This window comes from Equus asinus, chromosome 25 (genome assembly GCF_041296235.1).
Source record: "Equus asinus isolate D_3611 breed Donkey chromosome 25, EquAss-T2T_v2, whole genome shotgun sequence".
NCBI classification, from domain to species: Eukaryota; Metazoa; Chordata; class Mammalia; order Perissodactyla; family Equidae; genus Equus; species Equus asinus.
The window spans coordinates 21,879,018-21,905,124 of record NC_091814.1 but is presented as its reverse complement, the minus strand read 5'-3'; the positions used below and the strand labels follow the sequence as shown (position 1 = coordinate 21,905,124).

The 26,107-nt window shown below is 36.7% G+C and overlaps 1 long non-coding RNA gene across 1 annotated transcript; it reads right to left on the bottom strand.

Annotated features, from left to right (window-relative positions):
- Window positions 1-1,547: 1,547 nt before the first annotated feature.
- Window positions 1,548-25,881, bottom strand: LOC139041966 (uncharacterized). The gene is made up of 3 exons (XR_011498074.1): window positions 25,825-25,881; window positions 2,421-2,597; window positions 1,548-1,786 (listed from the first exon to the last, which is right to left on the bottom strand). It is a non-coding gene; the product is annotated as an uncharacterized lncRNA (long non-coding RNA).
- Between the last annotated feature and the right edge of the window lie 226 nt (window positions 25,882-26,107).

The window sequence follows — 26,107 nt, the reverse complement described above, 5'->3', positions numbered from 1 at the left end:
CTCTGTTAGATGAGCATACTTGCAGAGCTGCTGGAGGGACCATTTCCCCTCTGTGCTCAGGGGATGGGGTATTACCAGTAGACTAAGGACATTTGCTGATTCAGGTGGCTATGGACTTCAAATCAGTGCAAGATGGAAACTCCATGGCTCCTGGCGGAGTGGAGATCTAGCTCTTGTGGTCTTGACAATGAAGTTGCCAAGTAGTCCATAAAGGAGCTCCTGGATGCTGAGTGTTAAGATGATGCTCTTCACCTGGAGTCAGGAATCTGCTAGGAAATTAGAAGCCCAAAGAAGGTGTCTGTGAAGTTGGGTAGACTGAGCTCATCTCAAGTGGGCATGGAATAGTGCTTGGATACTGGCAACAAGCTAGCTGTGTTAGGACCTAAGTCAATGACTTACAAACCTGACTATTTGTAAGCACTTTATCCTAGTATTTGTTTCTCTGACTCCAATAAAACTTTTTGTAAGTTGCTGTCTCAGTTCCTCCATTTTTATTCATCACACGTTATAAGACTTTTAAAGTCCAAGAACATACAGGTCATACATGTTTTCCCCCATAGTTTAATCTTCAGCATCTATCACTGTGATTAACTTATCGCACTTGCCTTAAAACTACTTATCGAATGAACTAATCTGGGTATTTCCAAGTTGATGAAAGGAACTAAAGGAAGTTGTCTGAGTTAAGGCTCTCACTCGTAAACAACAGAAGCCTCTGTGGTTAGTCGTGGCAGTCTATTTCTACTTAATTATTCTGTGCAACAAAACATCTCAAAACTCAGTTTTTAAAACAATAAACGTTTATTTAGTTCATGATTCTGTGGGTTGGTGATCTGGGCACAGTGATTATTCTGCTTGCAGCTGGATGATTAACAGTAAGTTAGCTAGTTGTTCGACAATAATATCATATGAGTCGGAAATTCAGTAGTGAGAATGTAAGCACTTTAAGATTTTTGTCCTGTTTGTATAATTTTAGATTGGTTTAAATCAATCTAACTCTCTATTAATTCTAAAACTACATTCATTGTAACATAACGTCAAGGTTTCCCTGAGGAAATTTTAAAATCATTTTTTTCACGGTATGTTTTTCCACAATACAAAATAAATAAGCTATTTTCCATATAATATGTTACTTTAGATCAATATAGTATTACAATTAAAGGTTACATCATAAGTTAACTTTGTCTTTAATAATATCCATAATATATATCTAAAAAGACAAATTTGACTTATCCACATTTAATGAGTGCTCCACATTATTGAATTAACTTTAATTATGAGACAGCATAATTTATGGAGAGATTAAAAATGACATTTTATATACCACATTTCATTCAGAGATAAAAATATATTCATTTAAATGAATATTGAAATTTAATGACTTTTTGCTACATTAGAAATATACAAAAGTTTTTGATGATTTTGATTTGTGTTTCTGACATTTAGAGCCTAAAAAGAAAACAATTAAAAAATAATAATATTTGTACTTACTTTCCAAGTACTTACTTCCCAAGGATTTAATTAAGTGCTAAAGACATCTTGATGTGCTACAGAGTATTTATTAGATTGGGATCTTTTTGACAATCAAAATGGAAGAATTTCAAAAATAGGATGCACATTTAAATTTTTAAAAATTATATATTTATGAATACGAACATGTACTAATGTATAAACATACAAAGGAATAATACACACACACTCAAGAGAGTGGTTACCTCTGAGGAAGGAGGAAGTAAGGAAGAGGAAAGGATGGGAGTGAGTTTCTGATTGCATCCACAAATGTTATTACCTTAAAAAAAAGAGATAAGAAAAAATTATGACAAATATGGCATGGTGAATACTTAGTATACATGGTATTTGATATATAATTTTATAACTTTTCTCTACTTTTTTGTAAATTTAAAATTTTCACAGTTATTATTTTTTTTTAAAGATTTTATTTTTTTCCTTTTTCTCCCCAAAGCCCCCCAGTACATAGTTGTATATTCTTCGTTGTGGGTTCTTCTAGTTGTGGCATGTGGGACGCTGCCTCAGCATGGTTTGATGAGCAGTGCCATGTCCGCGCCCAGGATTCGAACCAATGAAACACTGGGCCGCCTGCAGCGGAGCGCGCGAACTTAACCACTCGGCCACGGGGCCAGCCCCTCACAATTATTATTTTTAAAGATAATCCTCAGGTGAATTTTCTGAGTGATCACTTTTATGCTTCTCATTAATATATTTAGCTTGAATATTCCTTATGATCCATAACTTTAACCAATGATGACCTATGGATATAAGTGAAATGAATGTATGAGTAAGAAAAAAAATCCATGTAAAATGGTATAATGGTCAAAACCACCAACCCGTCTTGCAGTGATAAACTCTCAGAGTGGTTGAGTCATGAGCAGGCACTTCTAATCTCTATTAACTGCCAGACCTACCCTGTTGGATTTCCACTGGGGGGTCTTCAGTAGGTTCCATTTTAAAGGGAATACATCAAGAAATGGAAAGATTTCCTCTTGGCTTCCATTTCAAAGCCCACAGCTGATGTGTATAGTGAACGATGTCAGTTTTCTGATGAGATACCAGTTCTTCATATTTCCATGTTGTCCCAAGACCTGGAAACCCAGACAGTAAATGTCAGTGAGGCTGTAGCCTCATGAAGACATTGAGCCTGTTTCCTTGTCTGACATGCTCAGGCTTCCTCAGGAGATACAGGAAACAGGAAGTTACCAGAGATAGGGCAACACCTGAAAGAAACGATCAAGGAGAAAACACACATTTCTCCATATATTTATCATATAAACTTAACCCCAGTCAGCTGGAAAAAAGACTTTGTCTTTGAAAGAAGGGTGTATGAAGCCGCGTGGTAGGTGTCTCCCCATTGCTAGCACTGCTGCAGTCTCTGAGTGTCCTCTCAGCTCTCAGTATTCTCTTAGGAGGGAGGCATGGCCAGGTAGGTACTGAATCCAGTTGGGTGAAAGCTCTCAACCTAGAAAAACAAGGAGAGGCCAGAGGGTCTTAATGCAGGGAGAGAGTTGGAGTGGAGACAGGAAGGGGTGGCAGAAAAATGTGAGAAATGATTTTTTGAGTACCAGGGATCCCCAGGGCTGGAGAAAGGAGAGGCAGCTTGGCTACTAGATGAGAACTTACCTTTAGTTCAAGAGAATAAGAAATGGTCTGGGGCCCATTTGCTAGAAGGAGAGAAGGGGCTGCAGGAGAATCAGGCTTGACTCTCCTCAAGGCCCTGGTTTAGGTTATTTCCAGGTGAAAAGCACTACATCAAGGAAAGAGTACCAGCTTTAGTTCAGAGTTCCAGTTCTCCCTTCTTCATGTGACCTTCAGGCAGTTGTACATTTCTTGTGCCTCAGTTTTCTCATTTATAAAATAGGAATTAAAAAACAAAAACAGCTCCCTCATACAGTTGTTAGGAAGATTGAATGAGATTAGTTAGGTGGTTAGACATTTAAAGTGTTGTAAAAGTATTAGTAGCTAAAAAGAAAAAATAAAAGCTTTCTCCTGTCTCATAGAAAGTTTTCCCAAACAACCTGATTTTCTGCTTTCCCTTTAAATTTGAGTTCTACCAGAGCACAAACTCTATAGAGAAACAATTGGCAACATAGAAAAATAATTAGGATATTCTGAAAATTCCCTTCATGATGATCTTGTCTTGGGAGATAAGAAAAAGAAGAGCTGGTTTCATCTTTATGTGGGAAATATCCTTAAAAATCTTGTTATGGGGGCCGGCTCCGTGGCCGAGTGGTTAAGTTCGCGCGCTTCTCTGCGGTGGCCCAGGGTTCGGATCCTGGGCGCGGACATGGCACCGCTCGTCAGGCCACATTGAGGCGGCGTCCCACATCCCACAACTGGGGGGATATGCGACTAATATATGCAACTGTGTACAGGGGGGGTTGGGGGAGATAAAGCAGGAAAAAAAAAAAAAAGATTGGCAACAGTTGTTAGCCCAGGTGCCAATCTTTTAAAAAAAAAAAAAATCTTGTTATGATGATCTCCTCTTAGGGAAGAGAGAAACAAAAATCTCACTGGGTATGCTCTGTTTGAAAAGTAACATCTTGATTTAGTAAATTATAGATAAATGTATACCTGGCCAGAAGGCTTATTCCTTATATTCCTCTACAAAAAAGTAAAGCAGATAAGTATACAATGATTAAACTCCCATCTCTGTCTTAAAAGGAGGTAAGTTCATAAGACTCAAATGTCAGCATCTGAGACGACAGATTTAGGGACATTGAACTGATGGAAATTTGGCCCTTTTCTTATGAACAGGTGACTGGAGATTGGGAAGGATGTGACATAAAAAGTGATATTTACATCAATCAATTCATTTTCTACTTCTTATCCAAGGAGGAATTATGATAGAGACTCAGGAAAACCAAGTCATAGTCCAACAGGAATACTTAACACCACATTTATTTATCATCAGCACATTCAGTTCTACAGGGAGAGTTTTCTGACTTGGATGTTGAACCACCCAGAGACCAAGTATGAGAGAAAAAAGAGATAGGTAGGGTTCCACAACCTCTGTTCATTGCACTCAATAAATCAAACTTTTTTTATTTTCCTGGAATTGAGTTGACGAAACCAAATAAGTAAGTTAGGGAAAACAATACCTTATGTGATCTTTAATTCCTCTATCACGTATAAATAGTGCAACTTATATTTGAAAGCCCTGTGTAAACTCCAGTATGCAATAAGCTGTATGTGGAGATAGAACATATGATAAACATAAGTCAACATGAAGTGGGTAGGACAATTTTTATCTTATCTCTTGCAGACATTGCTTACTGATTCTAAAGAAATCCTACACGCCAACCTCCCCTGTGGATAAAGGCTCTTGCTCTACAGCACCCAGACCAAGGCAGAAAGCTTTATCTATACCCGCCTAAAGTCAAGGAGCACAGGCTATCAATTAGGCATAGAGAGGGCATTGTCAAGCCACTCTAAGACAATCTTGCCCCAATCCATTTGTGCCAACTGGAGTCAACTTCTGGCATGGTAGAACTCCTGTGTAGAAGAAAAACCCCCAGGGAGAAAGACACACTTAATTGGAAGGAAGGCATGATTACTCTGGGGCGGAAGCAGGATTCCTTTGGGGTCAAATTTGATAGAGCCAGTCCTTTGATGGGGAGATTTGGAATTAATCCCATAGGATTATGTGCTCTTCTCAAAGGAGCTATGTACCATCTGTTGTGATGACATCATCAAAAACTGGGAGGTCCTGAGGTTTTCCTTTTATTCTTGTAACTTTTTATTTTGACATAATTTTGGACCTCTAGAAAAGTTGTAGGAATAGTCCAAAAAGATTTCCATATACTAAAAGGAATTTTATTGTGGTGAAATATATATAATATAAAATTTTCATTAGCCATTTTTAAGTGCACATTAGTGGCATTAAGTACATTTCCAATGTTGTCTAATCATCACCACTATGCGTTTCCAGAACTTTTTCATCATTCCAAATAAAAACTCGGTACCCATTAAACAATAACTCTTCATTTCCCCCTCACCTAAGTCTGTGATAACCTCTATTTACTTTCTCTCTCTATAAATTTGCCTATTCTAGTTACCTTGTAAAAGTGGAATCACATAATATTTGTCCTTTTGTGTCTGGCTTACTTCACTTAGCACAATGTTTTTAAGGTTTATCCATGTTGTAGCATGAATTGGAATTTCATTTCTTTTTTAAGAATGAACAATATTTCACTGTATGTATATACTACTTTTTGTTTATCCGTTCGTCTGTTGATGGACGTTTGGATTGTTTCCACCTTTTGGCTATTGTGAATATGTTATGAATGCTGGTCTACAAGGATGTGTTTGAGTCCCTAACTTCTATTCCTTTGACTATATATACCTAAAAGTAGAATTGTCAGATCATACAATAGTTCTGTGTTTAACTTTTTGAGAAGCCACCAAATTGTTTTTCACTGCTGCTGCACCATTTTACATTCCCACCAGCAGTAAATAAGGGTTCCAATTTCTCTACTTTCTCATCAATACTTGTTATTTTCCATTTTTTAAAAATATATAATAGTCCTATTAATGAGCGTGAACTGGTATCTCGTGGTTTTAATTAGCATTTCCCTGACAGCTAGCTAGTAATGTTGAACATCTTTCATGTGCTTATAGTGGCCATTTGTTTATCTTCCTTGGAGAAATATCTATTCAAATCCTTTGCCCGTTTTTGAATTTTTTTTTTTTTTTAGTTGTAGGAGTTCTTTTTGTATTCTGGATATGAGTACCCTATCAGATATATCACTTGCAAATATTTTCTGGGTTGTCTTTTCACACTCTTGATGTTGTCCTTTAATGCACAAAAGTTTTTAATGTTGATGAAGTCTAATTTATCTATTTTCTCTTTTGTTGCCTGTGTTTCTGGTGCAAATCCAGTGTCATAAGATTTTCGCTATGTCTTTTAGGCGTTTTATAGTTTTAGCTCTTACACTTAGGTCTTTGATTCATTTTAAGTTAACTTTTGCGTATGGTGTAAAGTAATACCGTCATTCTTTTGTATGTGGATATCCAGCTTTCCCAATACAATTTGTTGACAAGACTGTCCTTTCCCCATGGAATGATCTTGGTACTCTTGTTGAAAGTCAATTAACCATATGTGCAAGGGTTTATTTCTGGGATCGCTAATCTATTCCACTGGTCTATGTGTTTGTCCTTATGTCCCATATATTTTCCCCTTGGATTTCCCAAATGTTAACATTTTACCATGTTTGCTTAATAGTCCCCCTCCATTCACACACACACACATATGTGCATATATATATGTATATTTTTTACCTACATCTTTTTTTTGAACTGCTGAGAGTCAGTTGCAGACATGGTGCTTGTTTAACGCTAAATACTTTAGTGTGCATTTACTAACAAGGATATTCTCTTATATAATGCCTTCTCAGTAGGGGTGATATTACCCTCAAAGGGGTAAAAATTGATCCTATGGGTGTAAAAATCTGAGATATTATATATAAACTCTGGCCCTCCAAAGCTCAACCCTACCCAGCAAAATCTTATTTCTTAGTATTTAATCTTTCTGATTAGGGAGAAATAAGTTAAATTTAAATATCACTTAACTAATTAATTAATTTTTCTCCCTGAAAGGGTACATTAATGAAAAAAGAAAAGGTTGAGAAACATTAACCTACATAATCACACAATTATCAAAATCAGGAAATTAACATTGATACAATAATCTAATCTACAGATCTTGTTTTGTTTTTACATTTCACCAGTTATTCTCTTAATATCTAAGGCAAAAGAAAATCCCAGATCATCCATTGCATGTCATTGCCATGTCTCTTTAGTCTTTTTTTTACTCAGAACAGTTTCTCAGTCTTTCCTTCTATTTCATGACATTGACATTTTGAAGAGGATAGGCCAATTATTTTGTAGAATGTCCCTGGGCTTAAGTTTATCTGATGTGTCCTTATGATCAGATTCAGGTCATGTGCTTTTGTCAGGAACAGCACAGAAGTCACGTTGTGTTCTTTGCATACAACGTGTTCTTTTCAGTCCTCCCTCTTTCAGAGTGAAACACTATTCCAGGCCATGAGAACACAGCAGACAACAAGATAAGGTGTCTGCCCTCAGGGCGCTGACATTCTAGAGAGGAGTTTACAAAGCATTAAGAAAAGATTGCCTGCAGGAGAAAATACTTAGCTGTAACACTGGAAAAGGGCTAGCCTTATTCTTTACAGCCCCTTTTGTTTGGAAAACAGATTTAATCCCAATGGAAAGAGCTGTTTCTCACACATAGAGTACTAGAGACAGAAGTGGGCTTCTCAGGGAGATGCTGAATTTCCTGTCACTCAAAGGGTGGTATTGTGTAATGGTCAACATTTGATCTCCGCCATAATGGACCCCTTTGTTTGGGAATTGACCTAGTCTCTATGCCCTTGGAAAAATAAAAACTCTATCAGCCTCAATATTCTTATCTGTAAAATGGAGAATAAAAATAGGGCATACTTCAAGGAGTTATTTTAAAGATTAAATGCGGTGATGTATGAAAAGCTTTTAGCTCAGTGACTAGCATTTACTAAGAGCTTAATAATTATTGCCTATCATTATAACTTAAAAAAAAGACTATTTACTTAAGTTATTACTTTTCAAGATTGCTCACTAAACAAGGCTTTTAAAAGCAAGGCCAGCATAGAGAGGAATCTTGCACTAATATTAATAAGTTGTATTCAACTACATCAATTTTCAATTTTAATTTTTAATCACTGGACATCAAGGTTGCATACACAGTAGTTTTCTGTATGTACAATAGAGCATCTAGGTGCCCTGAGTCAGGCCTGGTTGGAGGAGGTCTTATTTCTATTGTAGTTAAGCTTGTGTACCTGGCTGAGCTTTAGGTGAACTGGGAAGAGGTTATAGCATTACAGTCGGCTGAGCCTAAACGGCTCAGACATGTATTTACTGAGAAGCTAATGAAACTTGAGTTTCTCCCTCATTTTCACAGACTTCTTATGAGAAACCATCTTTTCTCCTTCAAATAAACATTAATTTTCTTGTATTCAGGGCCTGAATCTTCCCCTTGTTAGATGCCTGTATAGAGAACTGAGGTCAAGTTCTGACCATTTGTTTTATTTGATGGGAAAAATCCTAGTTTTAGGATCTCATCTCAGACGCATTTCCCAGAATTTCATGATGTGACATATAGCAAATAAAACATAATAGCATAAAAAAATACCATTTAAAGTAATTTCTTTCTTCAGCCACTTGTCCCTTCTCTCTTGAGGAGAGGGTCTTTTAAATAACAAAATGCCTTTTTAGGCCACTTGTGTCACAATGCTGAGCTCCCACTTTCTCTTCCTTCCTGGACACCCCAGGCTATTGTTTAGAGAGGGAAAAATAAGCAAAGAGATTTAAAACTGCTGTGCATAACAAATGACATGAATTTTGGTGGCCCTCTGGAAACAGAACATAGAAGAGAAGATGTAGAGAAAAGCGGAGCAATATGGCATAGATGATGACCTATAATGAAATGTGATAAAATGAGAGATTGTAGTGAGTGGAGATTATTGAAGAATTTTGAGAAGAGTCATCAGATATTAACATTGAAACAGTTTACAGAGTGGTGATATAATGTAACCTTTTTCCATCCCCTCCTGGTATTAGTTCTGCTACAAAAACAAGTATCTGGCTGACTGCTAATTTGTAGTAAATAAGAGAAATGAGCTAGATTCCTCTTCTATGTCAGTGTGGGATCAAGAAAAGACAATAGCCGTAGGAAGTAAGAGCAAGGAGATAAATGGAATCAAGAAGTCAGAATTAGGAGCAAGCATAAAAATAAAAATCCTAGTGAATTTACAGAAATTGCAAGAGGTTTTTGGGCTTCCTATGAGACATAGAATGGTAGATTTAATCAATTTTAAGCAATTATATGTGTTTGTCAAAGGACGGGTTGACCCTAACTGACATCTGGGATAACTATGTATGTGAAAATATCAGCAAACATTTGACAACTGGCATATACTTAGTAAGTATTGAGATTATTTTACCTGGGGTGCTAGGGGGAAAACCAATGACTATTTGAAGGAGGAAAAGTTTGCAATCCTTAATCCATGTGTGCCTCCAATTGGTTTTTCTTTTGGGAAAGACAGAAATAGACCTACAGCATGAAGAAACAGAATGGTCATTGGAAGGAATCCCATATTTAGAGCTGGGGGCACTTTGACTCAAGTAACTTTGGTTCAATGAATTCTCTGTAACTCTAGGCAAGCAGTTCACTGTTTAATTTCTTTGCACACCAACCATCCAAACCACCATCTCTCAAATGCTGGCCAGCTTCTTAGGACTGAACTCTTCCACTTCTCTTTCTTATAGGACAACTGTTTTTGTTTTATTTCATTTTGCTTTAGGCAGATGGTCTATTATCTCAGTCATCAACTAGTGCTTTTGATCATAGCTATGGCTTACTGACTATACATAACACGCAGGTTTCCATTGTCATTCATGAAGCTTTGCCTTTTTTTCTTCGCCTAAAGAGTTCTCCTTGATTACTTTCAATATGACCTTCTCCTCTATCCAGACAGAATAGTCATTCTTCAGGGTCTTCCTGATTCTTCATCGTAATTAAGTTCTAATCAATGATGCCTATTGCCACCAACTCCCATTGGCAGAGAGGCATACCTAACTTTAGAGACAGCTCAAATATCCAGAAACTCCAACTCAGTTTTTTGTTTCAAATGAATTTATTGGCTTTGGGGGCAGGGGAGTAAGGATCAGGAACTATTCAAAATGAGGTTGCTGTAGGCTGGCAAACACGCTGCTGATGGCTTCTCATCTGTTAGAAGAAAATTCATGGGCATTGCTGATTAAACAAACAATTTCCCATTTGGGTTTGCAGTTAAGATGAAACGGTTCCAATTGTGTGAAGTGGCTGGTTTTATTTTAGTGGGAGTTCCCTAGTGTTTGTTTATACTGATAAGAAGACTTAGATTTTAAGTGCTGGTGGTGTAATAAATACAGCATGCTGATCAGAAGAGTGTATATCGATAGCAAGCTTCTCAGATTAGGATCTTAAGTTTATTTCCTTTAGAAAGAGCCCTTTTTATTATTTTCTCCTGGAATTGCATATTTTTAAAGCTTTTGGTTTCTTGCCAAATGAATTGTTTCTTAAATACCTCACATTCTCATTTCAAAAAAGAAACGAAAGGCTTCTGAACAAGTACTACCAAACTTAATTGAAGTAATTCTAAGCAAAAGCAATGAAAGTTGACATGTGGTTAACCTTTACTACCTTATGGAGGTCAAAACACAATTTCTTTTAGGACGTTTGAGATATAGCAAATAACGTATTGGTCTTCGCCAGGCAAAACCTCTGGATACTAGGTTAGAGCCAGAACTTACAATGATTAATATAGTGTGTTGAATGGTGCTCATCCGAAAGATATGTCCACCTAGAACCTCAGAATTTGCCTTATGTGGAGTAAAGGTTTTTGCAGATATAATTAAGGTGAGGATCTCGAAATGAGATTTATCCTGCATTAAGGTGGATTCTAAATCTAATGACAAGTGTCCTTACAAGGGACAGAAAAGGAGAAGATATAGATATACACAGGAGAAGAAGGCTGTGTAAAGACAAAGTAGAGATTAGAGTTGCGCTTTCCCAAATCAAGGAGTGCCAGGAGCCACCAGAAGCAGAGGTAAAGAAGGAGTCTCTCCAGAGCCTTCTGTGGGAGTGTGGCATTAAAAGCACCTTGATTTAGGATTTCTAGACCCCATGACAGGGAGAGAATATATTTTTCCTGTTTAAGGCTCCAGGATTGTGATGATTTGTTACAATAGATTTAGAAAACTAACATAAGTACCATGCTGGAATATTCTAGCAAGAGCTTCACAGGGTAGGAAATGGGAAAAAACAGGACTAAAGGATACTGAATTTCATTGATGAGATGCGGTTGGCTGGGGGTGATTCCAAACATAATGGGTCAGGTGAGAGTGTCTTCTTGTTTATGGGATGCACATGGGGCTGGCAAGGTGGGCTGAGACAACTATTCTCTAGTCATGACTCTTCCCATACTTTTCACAGAACAACTGAGAGACACCAGCCAAACTTAAAGGGTTCCATGCAGAGATTTCTGAGAAAATCGGGGCCACAATATCAACAATTATGAGATTTTCTATGAGATAGGTATTTCCAGGAAACTTGTCCAAGATGGCCCTCAAATAGCTTGATGTTAGCCCCAGATTCAACTGCTTAGACTCTCAATGTTCCCACCTCCCAACAAGAATGCCAAGCCCTAAACCCTGGTGATAACCAAAACTTTCCTAGTAATAGGCACACCATAAAGTTAATCCTATGGAATTAATCACAGTGAATTTTACCCTAATGAATTCCAATGTCCCAACCTTAGGGTCACCCTGGGTCTTCTTTTCCTTTCAGTAATTAAAAATGTTTAAAACAGTTTTACATTTACAGAAAAATTGGAAAGATAGTACAAAGAGTTTCCACATACCCTCAATCCAATATCCTCTATTAGTAGCATCTTATACTAATATGGTACATTTATCACAATTAATGAACCAATATTAACACGTTATTATTACCAAAGGCTGTACTTCATTCAGATTTCTTTGCTTTTTACCTATTGTCCTTTTTCTTTTCCAGGATCCTTTACAGGACACCTCGTTATATTTAGTCATCATGTCTCCTTAGGCTCTTCTTGACTATGACATTTTCTCAGACTTTATTGTTTTTGATGACCGTGACAGTTGTGAGGAGTGTTGGTCAGGTGTTTTGCAAACTGTCTCTCAATTTAGATTTGTCTGATGTTTTTCTCATGTTTAGACTGGGGTTACAACTTTTGGAGAGGAAGACCACAGAGGAAAAGTGCCCTTCTCATCACATTACATCAAGGGTACACAATATTACTGTTGATGTTGACCGATCACCTGAATGAGGTAGTGTTTGTCAGATTTCTTCAGTGTAAAGGTCTCCTTTTTCCTCTCTTTACATACTCTAGTCTTTGGAGGGAAGTCACCTTGCATACCTACCCTTAAGGAGTGGGGGAGTTATGTTCCACATCCTTTGGTGAAGGATATGTTCAGATATGTTTTTCCATTTTGTAATTGGGGTGTTTGTTTTCTTAGTGTTGATTTTTAAGGATTCTTTGTGTATTTTGCATACAATTTCTTTATTAGATATGTGCTTTGAAATATTTTATCCCAGTACGTGACTTTTCCCCCACATTCTCTTAACAGTATCTTTCCAATAGCAGTTTTCAGTTTTAATAAAGTCCAATTTATCAGTATTGTCTTTCAAGAATTGTGCTTCTGATGTTGTTTCTATAAACTGATCACCAAACCCAAGGCCATGCCAATTTTCTCCTCTTTCCTTCTAGAAGTTTTATAGTTTTGCATTTTACATTTAGGTCGTGATCCACTTTGAGTTAATATTTTTGTGTGTGTGAGGAAGACTGTCACTGAACTAACATCTGTTGCCAATCTTACTCTTTTTGCTTGAGGAGGATTGTCACTGAGCTAACATCTGTGCCAATCTTCCTCTATTTTATGTGGGATGCCACCACAATGTGTCTTGATGAGTGGTGCTAGGTCTGTCTCTGGGATCCAAACCTGTGAACCCCAGGCTGCCAAAGAGGAGGGTGCGAACCTAACCACTGTGCCATGGGGCGAGCCCCCACATTGAGTTAATTTTTGTGAAAGCTGTAAAGTCTTGGTCTAGGTTCATTTTATGAACATCCAATATTTCCAGCACCAATTGTTGAAAAGACTATCTTTTCTCTTTTGAATTGCCTTTGCTCCTTTGTCAAAGATCAGTTTGCTACAAAATAGCTTGCTGGGATTTTGATCAGGGTTGAGGTGAATCTATAGAGCAAGGTGGGAAGAATTGATATCTTACTAATATTGAACGGCAATCTCTGTCTTTTCATTGATTTATTTAGACCATTCACAATTAAAGAAATTGTTGATAAATTTGGGTCCATATCTACTATGTTTGTATCTGTTTTCAACTCATTGCCTTTGTTTTGTTTCTATTTTTCCCCTATATTCCTACCTTCTCTGGTTTTAATCAAGCATTTTATATGATTTCATTTTATTTCTTCTTTTAACAGATTAGTTATGTTTCTTTTAAAAAACCTTTTAGTCGCTGCCAATAGTTTGCAATATACATTTTTACCCAATCTAAGTCCACCACGAAATAGCACTGTACTGCTTCTTATGTAGTACAGTACCTTATAATTGAGTATTCTCAACTTCTCTTTCCCATTTCTTATGATTTTGAGTCATTTATTTCAGTTCTCCATATGCTATAACCACTCAATACATTGTTACTATTGATACTTTAAAGAAATAATTTTTTAGGTAATTTAAAAACTAGAAAAATGAAATATTTTATTTTACCTTTATTTATTCCTTCTCTGGTGCTCTTCCTTTCTTTTTGTAGATTCTAATTGCTGACCCATACTATTTTCCTTATGCCTGAAAAACTTCCTTTAAAATTCTTTCAAGGCCAATCTCTCAACAATGAATTCCTTCAGATTTCATTTGTTTGAAAAAGTCTCTATTTCTCCTTCATTTTTGAAGTATATTTTTGCTGGATGCACACTTCTAGGTAGGTGGCTTTTTTCTCTCAAAGCTTTAAATACAGTCATGTGTTGTTTAATGATGGGGATATATTCTGAGAAATGTATCATTAGGTGATTTTGTCATGTGAACATCGTAGAGTGTAGTGAAGGGGAACAAAATTTGCCACCCCAAAGTGTGTCTCTCTAACATGATGATTAAGTCAGGCAGATTATGTTTAAGAAACAAAAGACTCAGAAAGTTTTTCTTCTTATCTCCTCTTTAACTGCCTAAAAGAATTCAGATAAAAAAACCTTTTCAGGAAGTGAGCTATCACCTTAGCATAACATGAACTAGGTGGTAAACAGGGAGGAACCTAGAAAAGCCTGTTTGTTGGGCTCCTCTCTGTGTTCTGTTTCTGTGTGGCCAAACATACACGTTTTCCAAAATTTGCTCATTTTCAGCTACCTGTGAGTTGCCTTTCTTCCATCTGAAGTCCTTGACTCTCCCCACCCTGAACGTCTTCTTTTGTCTTTAGCTAAGGATGGTATTTAAGGTGAGAGCTTCAGCTATTTTGGTGAGTTACTCAGTTTTCCTGGGTTTCTCCCATGTATACATGTTATTAAACTTGTGTTTTTTTCTCATATCAATTTAAGTCTTAGACCAGCCAGAAGAACCTAGAAGGGGTAGAGGAAAATTTCCTCCCCTACAGTACTTAGACAGATCTAAATGGTATAGCCTACTACACACCTAGGCTATATGCTACTAATCTTATGGGACCTGTATTTATATGTGATCCATCATTGACCAAAATCTCATTAGGCATCACATGACTGTATTTCACTTCACTCTTTTTGTTTGCATGATTTCTATGAGAAGTCTACTTTAATTTTTATCTGTGTTCCTCTGTGGATAAGGTGTCTTTTTTTTTTTCCTCTCTGGCTTTGTTCAAGATTTTGTCTTTGGTTTCCTTGATTTTGAATGATATGCCTGGTTATAGATGTTTTGGTATTTATTATGTTTGATGTTCACTGAGCTTAATGAATCTGTGGTTCATTGTCAGTCTTGAATGTTGGAAAATTCTTTCCATTCTTACTTCAAATATTTCTTCTGCTATGTCTATTTCTTCTCCTTCTGGTATTCCAATTACACATATATCACACTTTTGAATTGTTCTATATTTCTTGGATGCTCTGTTCTGGTGTGTTTTTGTTTTTTTTCATTCTTTTCTCTCTTTGCACTTGACTTTGGGAAGTTACTACTGACCTATCCTTTCCTTAGTTATGTCTAGTCTACTGCTGAGATTTCCCATTGATTGTTTCTTAGAATTTCCATCTCTGTTTAGATTATTCATCTTTCTTGCATGTTGTCTACTTTTTCCATTAGAGCTCTTAACACATTAATCATAGCTATTTTAAATCCTCTATCTGATAATTCTGGATACTGTGTCATATGTGAATCTACTTGTGATTCTTGCTTTGTCTTTTCAGACTGTACTTTTTTCTTGCCTTTTAGCATACTTTGCATTTTTTGTTGAAAGCTGGACATGACATATTAGAATAGAAACTGATGTAAATAGGCATTTAAGATGAGATTTTATGTTAATCTGAGAAGGAGTTAGGCTATGTTTAATGCTTGCTGTGTCTGTTGGTACCAGAGTCTTCAAATTCCTCTAGGGTTTTTATTTTTGTCTCCTCTATTGAGTTTGGGATTCCCCGAGTACTTCTTCTCAGAGAGATTCTAAATCTTTCAACCTTTTGAACTGTAACTCACTGGTATTATACTGCAGCTCCATCGATCTGGTGGTAAGGCATGGGGCAGAGGGAGCTTTCTATAATATTATGATTACATCTGGATCTTTTAATGGGCCTGAGTCCCTGGGATGTCACCATCATGAGTGTACCTTGTCTTTCCTGCCCACTCCTGGATAAGATAGCTACTCTAGAGGGGTCTGGAGTAAAAGAAATGCTCTTTCCCAGGTGGGATAAGGCTCTAGTAAATCTTTACCCCTTGAGTGTAGGTCTTATTGTGGAGAATATTCACGTTGTACTTCACAACAGTTACTGTTCCCCTCCCTCTACCAGAGCTTTGAGGAGTTGTTTCTCAGCTCTTCACCATAAGAAGCCTTCTTAATGTCTGGAGGTGTGAGGGCCCCCCTTAGACGACAGCCCACAGTAATTTCTCAGTCTCAGGATAGTCCACACCCAACCTATAGCAATCCATCAAAATAATTATTTAAGTGTTGCAGTTTATGGCTCCAGCAGTAAGCATATCTGTCTCTGGTTCTCTGGATTTACACATGTTTCCAGTTTGGCGATGGCAGTTTGCCCTGCAACTTCAGTTTTCTGATGCATCCATGAAAATTTATTGATTTTCTTTGTTTATCTTTTTTTAATCATGGGTTGTAAGAAAGGAAGTGACAACTTCCAAGTTTTTTACATGTTGGAACTGAAAAGCATCTAATTTAATTTCAAAGACCAGATTTAAATTTTTTTTTTTTTTTTTTTTACCATTTTAAAAAAGGAAAACCCTTTGTGGGTCAGTACAGCCTGGATTACTATCAGGCTGAACTCCAAGTAGAAATATCTATACAAATAAGACAATTATTTCAGAGTTTCTCTTAACATCACTTCTTCCTTGAAGCTTTCTTTGAAGGCTTCCTCTTATACCGAACTCATCTTCATCTGAGTCTAAATCTCTTCTCTACTTTTTTGTCTTTTTTTCTTTATTTGCACTTAATTGACTACTACTTAGTGGTACTTGATTTTGGGTGGGTGAACTGCCTCTTCAACCATCAGCTCTTTTATGGGAGGGACAATCTTTTATATAACTATTATATCCCAGTTATGCTGTCATAAGTGTTATTAGGCATATAGGAAATATTAAATTAAATGTTTAGGCTAGTCCAAAGGTTGCATTGCTTTTCTTTGATTTTGGTGTTAGTGAGGCTCCATCAGACTTTCACAACAGAGATATGCTCAGCTTACCACAGTTGATAGAGGCTTGTTGCAAGAATAGGTGGAAAGATAAAGAAGCCAAACAGCCAGACCCCATGAGTGGCTGGCACATCTTCATTACTAGTTCAAGATAAAACAATAAGTGCATTCATTTCCAAATAGGTGCAATGAACCAAAGCAGTTCTATGATCTTCCATGTGGACGACTCAACTCCGGCATCTCTGCTTCTCCCCTCTCTACCTACTTTCTGCTTGACTACCCTTTATCTTACTCTCTCCATATGTTTCATTGATTGATTGATTTAATGAAGATTTTCTGAGTACTCTCTGTATGCAAGGCACTCTTCAAGACTTTGGAGATAAAAAGGAGAAGAAAGATGCAGTTCCTGTGCACAGAGTTTACAACCCAGAAAGAAAAACAAGTAAATTGGTAATTATAGCATCATGTGATGAATGCTATGATGGGGAAAACTAAGGGTGTAATGGGAACACATAGAAGAAGTATTTAATCCCGTCTAGGGGCTTAAGGAAATCTTCTTGTAGGAAGTAACACCCCAAATGAAAAGTAAATGAAGAGGAGGAATTTATCAGCAGAGTGATTTGTGATGAGTCTTTGTTTGGGAAACATGAAGTAGTTTAGCATGGCTGGAGCATAGAGTATAGGATGGTGAGCAGGGAGAGGCTGTGGTGAAAATATAAATGGAAAATGCCTTAAAGATAAACAAGGTCCAAATTATTGAAACATTTTAATCATGTCAATAAGTATTAACTTTATCCTAAATGTCTTGGGAGGGAAGACACTGGAGACTTTCAGCCATGAAAATGACATGATCCAATTGACATTTTGGAAATACCATTCTGCTGACAGTTGGAAGCAGAGCAAGAGTTGACACAAAGAGACTAGTTATTGAGCTTTTCCAGTAATCCAAATAAGAAATGATGGGTATGATGAGAAAGAAGTGAACAGATGGAGGGAGAAATATTTAGAAAGTATGGCTGGGCTCAGGACTTCTTGTGTATAAAGTTTGACAGGTGACTGGCCAGCCTTTTGATGCTGTGTTTGCATCAGCACCACTCTCTCTTCCCTGGTCCAATCAGTTGTGATCAGGGCAGTAGAGTCATGAAGCCCAAAACACAGTGCCATTCTGAGCTCTTGCATGGACTACTTAATAGTCCCAGACTTCTGGTTCCTGAGGCTGGGAAGGAATCAGGAGATCCGATGATAAAACACCTGCAGAAGCTTCTCCACCAAGAACAAGGGAGGATTTTAATACTAGAGCAAATGAAAGTCTTATTGAAGATGAAAGGGATAGCAGGTAGACAAAGTAGCTAGCTCTTGCCTGTTCCAAAGATGGTATGGATGGGTGGGAAAGATCTTCTGTTTTCCAAGATGCTCTTGTCCACCAGTAGGCAAGTATTCCTTCCTGGAGAGCCACCTGGTAAATTGAGGCAATTAGCTTTCCCCTCACCCAAGTACTAATCTCTAGCAGTTCCCTGGGAGGGAACGAGAGTTACACTGCTCTCTCTAGACCAGGGCATCCTAACACTTGAGTAAGCACGCCTCCTCCTGGTAGCAGCTGTTCCCCATTTGGATTGGCCCATGGGAGCTGTTTTTCAGATCTGCAATAATACCTCCATTTTAACTTTGTTCATTCTTCTGTGCAAGGTAGTTTCACTCAAAGTAAAGCTATGCTATCAGTGTAATAATTGTGTGATTCTGAATGAATACAACACCCGCCAGCAGCAACCAAGCTGTTATGCTTGTGTCCTGATGGGTTACAGGCCTATATTCTTGTGCTATTATGAAACTATTTCTGATTAAACTGAAAAGAAAAAAAATAATACTTCTATTTAAAACAACAGTTGCCTTCTAAGGGGGAAGGGAAAGGATCTTGTTAAAAGTAATCTCAGGGACTCTTCTGGCCTTTTGTCCCACTGATGTAGTAGATGTGCCAAGCACATAATAGGTTTTGGTATAGCCAGTGTGGATCTGGGACTAAGTTTTAGAGTAAATAGTAGAGAGAGCTTTGTTCTGCATTATAGTATACGAAGAAGTCAGAGGTCATAGGAGAGGGAGGGTTCATATGGGAGAGAAATGGGTGAGGAAAAGATGGGAAAAAATATGGGACAGAAAAGGAGTCAATAAGATGGTGAGAAGCTTGTAAATCCATATAGGCGCTATGAACTTGAGTACTTCTCATGGGAGTATGGTAAAATAACTTTTAGGGCAGGGATAGCCAACATTCATTTGTGCATTTCTGCAATGACTTCTGTACCCTAGAGCCCTCCCCATCATCAGGAACTTTCAGTAAAGTCTGATGCACACCATACGTGAGAAGTTTTAAGCAGAAGAAAAGGGGATTCCACACAAGGTGAATGCATGAATGGGGCAGTATGTTTTAGACATGAAGCCATCTATAAACTGAACGAATGCAGCAGGAACCATAGGTAAGCAGAATGTAAACCTCTGAGAATTCAAAGAAATCATGAGGCAGGCATTGGACTTTCCTTAAATTATGAAATGGGGGTTGAGAAAACTTTCTTAAGCAAGGGTTACTCCAGCTAACAACTTGCTTACAGTAGCCACGACTGCTCCTAACATGTGTGAGTTGTGAAAAAGTACAAATGGAGCCCCACATATACCTAAATATGTATATATCTATATAATATATACATATATATGCAAATATATATAAAAAATCAAGTGAAAAAATTGGTAAATAAATGTTCTAAAATCTTACCAAGATAAGTATATCTTCATACTATCAAAACTAAAAGATACATATAAAGTTATGGTTTTTTTGTGACTAGAAGTTGGCAAGACATCAAAGATGCCTGAAGTTATCTCTTGTTGCGTATGTCTGGGCGTTCAATTTATGGACCAGTTACATTTGGGTAACAAATGAAGTAGACATAGAATTCATAAAATATATGTTTATTTCAGGAAATTTATTTTTCTTACCTTCATTTCAAAAAAATCACTAATTATGCTCTTTTACCGATATTGTCACATATTTGTCTTATTGAAAGCAATGCCAAATTCAATAGTTTTACTTGACTTGTGGTTCTTAGATAGTTATTAGTTTCAATTTGTAGAAAATTTGCTTTTCTGAAGTAGTAGCAACTGGAGCTGACACGAAAATGTTTAGAGCAATATTTAACTGGAAATGAACTATAAATTTTACATATTGTGTTCAAACATTGTAATGGGGTCAAATATAATAAATTATCTTTATGACAGAGTATGTTACAAAATATTTAGATTTCATCATATAAATTACCATCACTTATATCACAATTTTCTACTATCTTTTACAGCAATATCTAGATCTGTACAGTATTACTTAAGTTCTTCTTTCAAAAATTTCAATGCTGGAATATTATAAAGAAAACCAAAAAAGGCAATATATAGTTATCTCTCTTTAATTAAACTTATACCATTATCATTAATGGACTTAAAGTAGTCTGTATAAAAACTAATACCAGGATTTTTTAATATATGTAGTTGTTCCTTCTGAATTATATAAATGCTTTTATTTCTTTTTTCTAATTTCTTTTATATTGTTGAAATATCACTTTTGCTGCATATTTCACATGCAGTTTCTTTTGACTTAGGAAAAACGTTTTCTTTTAAATTTTGAGAAATATTTCTTTACCCTTTAAATTATTTGTTTGATGTTGGTGGTATTGTTTATAAGCTTCTGCTAACATTATTAATAGCAAACAACATTTATTAACAAATAACTATGTATAACACAAATTTTATTTTATTTTCTGCTTAAGATCATGAGTCACTATTTTAGGATCTTCTCTTGTTTCACTTAATTCTTCTAGTATCTTACCTTGTTTAACCTAAATTTAATTGTTTTGACTACAAGTAGTAACATTCCCATCATGTCTTCAACAGTGGCTATAAGGTTAGATAGGCATTTCATCAAGATATGTCATCTTTGAAAGATCCAGAAAATGTTGTATATAATCTTTGATTTGTTCCAAAGATTGTCATTTCTGTTGGCACAGTTGGAGAAACGTCTCTTAGTGACAAATTTAAACTGTGCAAAGTATATGACACCAAAACAATCTTCTGTATTTTTAGCTAAAATTCTGTCATAGATACATTAATTTCAATTGAATCTGTTTTGCTCAAAATATGCATACAGTGTCAAGAGGTTGTGATGGCCATATTCTAAGATCTTCATCTAATAAAGTATAAGAGGGTTAGTCTTCCTCAGCCGTGAAATTTGCCAATTTCATGAATGTAATTTTCTTTGTCTTCCAATGAGCAGGTCAAAATTACATTTGATGTTCTCAGATTGTAAGTTTGATTTGAATAATTCTCTTTTTCATTCTCATTGTTTGTATTAGTAATTAGGTTTCCATTTAGTAAGGGATATGAAGGTGTAAGCATCTCATGTCACATGTTCAAGTTGCAGTTTTGATGAGAATAGTTTTCCTGCTTATGTGCATTGTTTTCATAAATAATTAAATCTCTCATTAAAAATTGTAATATCATAATCACAAGTTTTATGTTGGTCATTCATGTCAGAAATGTATTCACTTCCATCGTTTACAGTTCTAAATAATTCATCCTCTTTTTTCTTTTATGAGCTCCAATTTCTTTTTTTCCTCTACCTTTATTGAGATATAATTGGACGTAACACTGTGTAAATTTAAGGCATTAGATATGTTAATTTGATACATTTACATATTGCAAAATGATTACCACCATAGCATTAACTAACACCTCCATCCTGCCACATAATTACCACGTTTTTGTGTGTTGTGGTGAAAACATTTAAGGTCTACTCTCTTAGCAACTTTCACATATATGATACAGTATTATTAGCTATAATCATTATGCTGTACATTAGATCCCCAGAACTTATTCATCTTATAACTGGGAATTGTACCCTCTGACCAATATCTCCCCATTTCCCCCACCTCCAGGCCCTGGCAATCGCCAATCAGTTTTCTGCTTCCATAAGTTCATTTTTCTTTATATTCCACATGTAAGTGATATCACACGGTATTTGTCTTCCTCTGTCTGACATTTCACTTAGCATAATGCCCTCAAGTTTCATTCAAGTTGTTGCAAATGGCAGGATTCCCTTCTTTCTCATGGCAGAATAATATTCCATTGTGTGTGTGTGAGATAGAGTGTGTGTGAGTATGGATAAAGAAGATGAGATATATATCCATTCTTCCATGTATGAACACTTTCAAATTTCTTAACTTTTGTTTTCAAGGAAGTTATTTTTCTTCTAAAATATTTAAAGGTGTTAAAATTAAAAGGAAAATATGAATTATAATTGATCAGTATAAAAAATGTAGTGAAAAATGACTTTTAGCTGAACGTTTTAACTAATATTTGGAACTTTATTTAAATTGTATTGAATATCTTTATAAAAATATTGATAAAGATATTCACAATTCTAGAGTTTATTATATGTTTACTTGCCAATGTAAAGAATTGGCGCCATGCTTTTTTGACATTATGCATATTACGTTGGCTATAAATATCTAACCTTAAAAGTAATGTGAATTGTTCAACATTGCAAAGTATTTCTTATCTGTCAAGTGCAACCTGTGCTAGTTGGTGAGTCTCTGTGGAACTACAAATTGGAATGCAAAGAGAAGCAAGAAAATGGACAATTGGCACTACTGGGAAATGGTGATCTTTTGTACAAGAATTTACTGCATTCATGTTATCAGAGAAGACAAATTTGACAAGTTAATTAATTTGTTTTTTTTTTTTGTCCTAAGAGCTTCTGCAATTCAAACCTCTTCTCATGCTAAGCAGTCCCCATCTTACAGTGCCACGACCCACCAACTTAATGGTATTTGACACAATTGCTTTTTATTTTGAGGACAAAGGACAAGAGATGTGGAGAAGTATTTCTCTGGGGGAGAGAAAGGTGTTAGTTATAAGAGAAGGTGTTATGGTTATATGTCCTTAGGCCATCCCTGGACACTGAATCTCCAGGTCAGAATCACCATTGTGTTTAATAAATTCATTTTTGGCTGTGTTTATGATATGTGTCCCTCCAAAATGTGAGACCTACAGCAGGATCCCCTTGCCAGAATCAAAAAGTGTTACTGACACTAGCAATTGTTGTAAATATTTAGTTTAGCTCATTAGTGTGGGTATAGGTGATGAGAAGCCATTTTTGCCTTTACCTCATCAACAGCCTTATTGCATATTTTAAATTTCAATCTCCTTTCCTGTTGTTTTTTGCTTTTTTTTTTTTTAAGTCCCTTTCTCCTTCTTTGGTAATAAAACTCTGCTTTTCTAAGAACTGCACCTCTGCAATTCCTGGCTGTGTTCAGGGGGATGGAATTTTCTGATTCGCCAGCCTGACTTATCTGCCCAAGGCAGTCTTGGGAGAGATGGGATCCCACAACCATATTGGGCATGTGATCCACATTGATCCATCAGAGTTGCCTTCCCCACTGCAGACACGATGATTAGTTCAGAGACGGGCACACTGCCCCCGCAGGGACAGGGTTTTTCAGAGATTGATATGATCTCTGAGATTTCTGTGCTTTAAAATTGTAAGCACAAAGGACCATGTAAGCCGAGACATGCCACCAGCTATTTTTGCTGTAACACAGAACAATAAGAGCCAAGAGATTAAGAGAAATACACTTGACAATGTTATTTGAGCCTCTGGATCCAGCCTCACCCACTGTGGATTTTTTAGTTATGTGAACAATTACATTCTTTTATTCATGTTCTTTTTTTCTTATCTAAGTTAGGTTGAATTTCTGTCATTTATAACCAAAATGTTTCAAATAATACACAACCTTCCTCCCACTTGGCTTCTGGTCTTGTTCTTTTATGTACCTCACTTTAGCATTTTCAACATGACTTCCCCATTCAAGTCTCTGTGACATTGAATAAAAGAGTGAATGAAGCTAACAATGACTTACAGTTTTTATTTTCCCACATATGGAAGCATTTATCACATCCTCCATTGTTTAATTAATTCCTTTGAGATGTGTATTATTATCCTCATGATTACAAGTGAGGAAGTATCTGCTCACTAAGTTTAAGCGTCTTGCTCAAGATCACACAGCTAGTGGGCAACTGAAGCAGGATTCGGACGGAGCCTGGAAGGACCAACTCCAAAACCTCAACTTTCCATCCCCCTCATACTGAATCACCAGTAAATAAGCAAAAGAACAAAAAACAGCATTTGTTTGTTTTAGATGCCCCGGATCCAGTTATTTCTCAATTGCCTTTTTCTTCATAGTTCCACAGTTCTCTTTGCCCACCATTCCTCCCCATTTACTTCTTTCAAAGAGATCGTTTATCTTTCCCTAGTATCTGAAAAACAATTCGTTTAATAAGTAATCAGGTTTCCCTTTCATACTTCTTAGTATTTTTGGGGTCTTTTTAGCATCCCTGGAACCAGGCATGGGCCCTGGCATGTGGTAGGTGCTCCGGTCTGCAGGCCTGTGGTCACAGGTTGGGGAATTATTTGAGCTACTTGCTACTTGCTTCTCCATGAGATGGCTCCTTCAGGAAGTATAAATAACTACTGTGTTCTCCTTGAGTCTTCTCTTTTCTAGAGTAAACTTCCTTAGTCTTTTCAGTTTTCGCTGATAAACATGTTCCAGTTGAGGAGGGCTTAGGTTATTGTAATGTTTATGTAGTATTTATGTAGTATTTATGAGTATGAAGATCCAGTTCCTTAGAAACATTAATTTCGTATTCATTTGTAGGATGGCTAAGAGGAGAAAAGCACAAAAAGACTAGCCAGGGTTCTGGTCTGCTTTACACAGGGTTGCTGGGAATCAGAATTGACTCAATGGCACTAACAACAACAAAGAGGAGAAAGACGCAGGAAGCAAAAGGACCAGTTCTACCACAGGAATATGTCTTGAGTGTATCATGATCCTTATCATAATGCATGGCATTTGTTCATTTGTTTATCTGCATGATTAGACTGTAAACTCCATGAAAGTGGAAATATTATCTGTCTAATTCATTAATTTTTTTAATACTCAGCACAAAGCATATGACATTGTACCTGGTATTAAGCACATTCATAAGCTTTAAAGTTAGACTGCTGGAGTTCAAATCCTGGGTAAACCATGTAGAGGTTCTATGAACTTGGAAAGCCATCTAATTTCCATGACTCTTGATTTCCTTATCTTTTTTTTTTTAAGATTTTATTTTTCCTTTTTCTCCCAAAGTCCCCTGGTACATAGTTGTGTATTTTTAGTTGTGAGTCCTGCTAGTTGTAGCATGTGGGACGCTGCCTCAGCATGGCCTGATGAGTGGTGCCATGTCCTCGCCCAGGATTCAAACTGGCAAAGCCCTGGGCCGCTGAAGCAGAGCGTGCGAACTCGGCCACAGGGCCGGCCCCGATTTCCTTATCTTGAAATGGGGATAATAGTCATTCCTATCTCATATAGCCATTGTGAAGATCAAGTTAGATATTCCATAGGAAGTGTTTATCATAATGACTGGCATACATTAAGAACACAAAAATGTCTATTGCTGTTGTTGTTGTTATTAATATAGAGGTCTTCAACAAGTATTTTAAAATAAATTAGTTATATGGTTCCAGACCCTCACTATTCCTGTCCCTAACCTCTCCATACATATCAGTTTCATAATATTCCCCACATTTAGCCAATATTTCAGACAAGATATGACCAATGAAATGTCATGAAAACTGGCCGTCTCCCTTTTGCATGATTATCTTTCTCATCTAATCAGGAGTTAACTTGTATTATGTTTGCCAGCCCTCTTAAGCTTTCTCAAACATGTGCCATTTATTAACTTTTCCAGGTTAATCTTGGGGTAGAAATGATGGGCTCACCAGGTTGGAATCTAGCAGTTAGGGTGATGGCTTTGGCTTCAAAATGAGATGTGGACCTGAGGGCAAGATAGAAAGGACATTGTTGTCTCCTCAGTGACCTAGGGAAGCAAAGACAATAACTCTGGAATTGGGGTTGGGTAGGGGGAGAGAACAAAAGTTAAAACTAGGAAGCAGGATGGAGATGACAATAAAGACTTGTTTTATGTGTCAGCAAATGCCAAGCTGAAGTAATAAAAATTGTGCTTATAATTATTCACCCAGATATAGTTTGTATCCTGAGAGC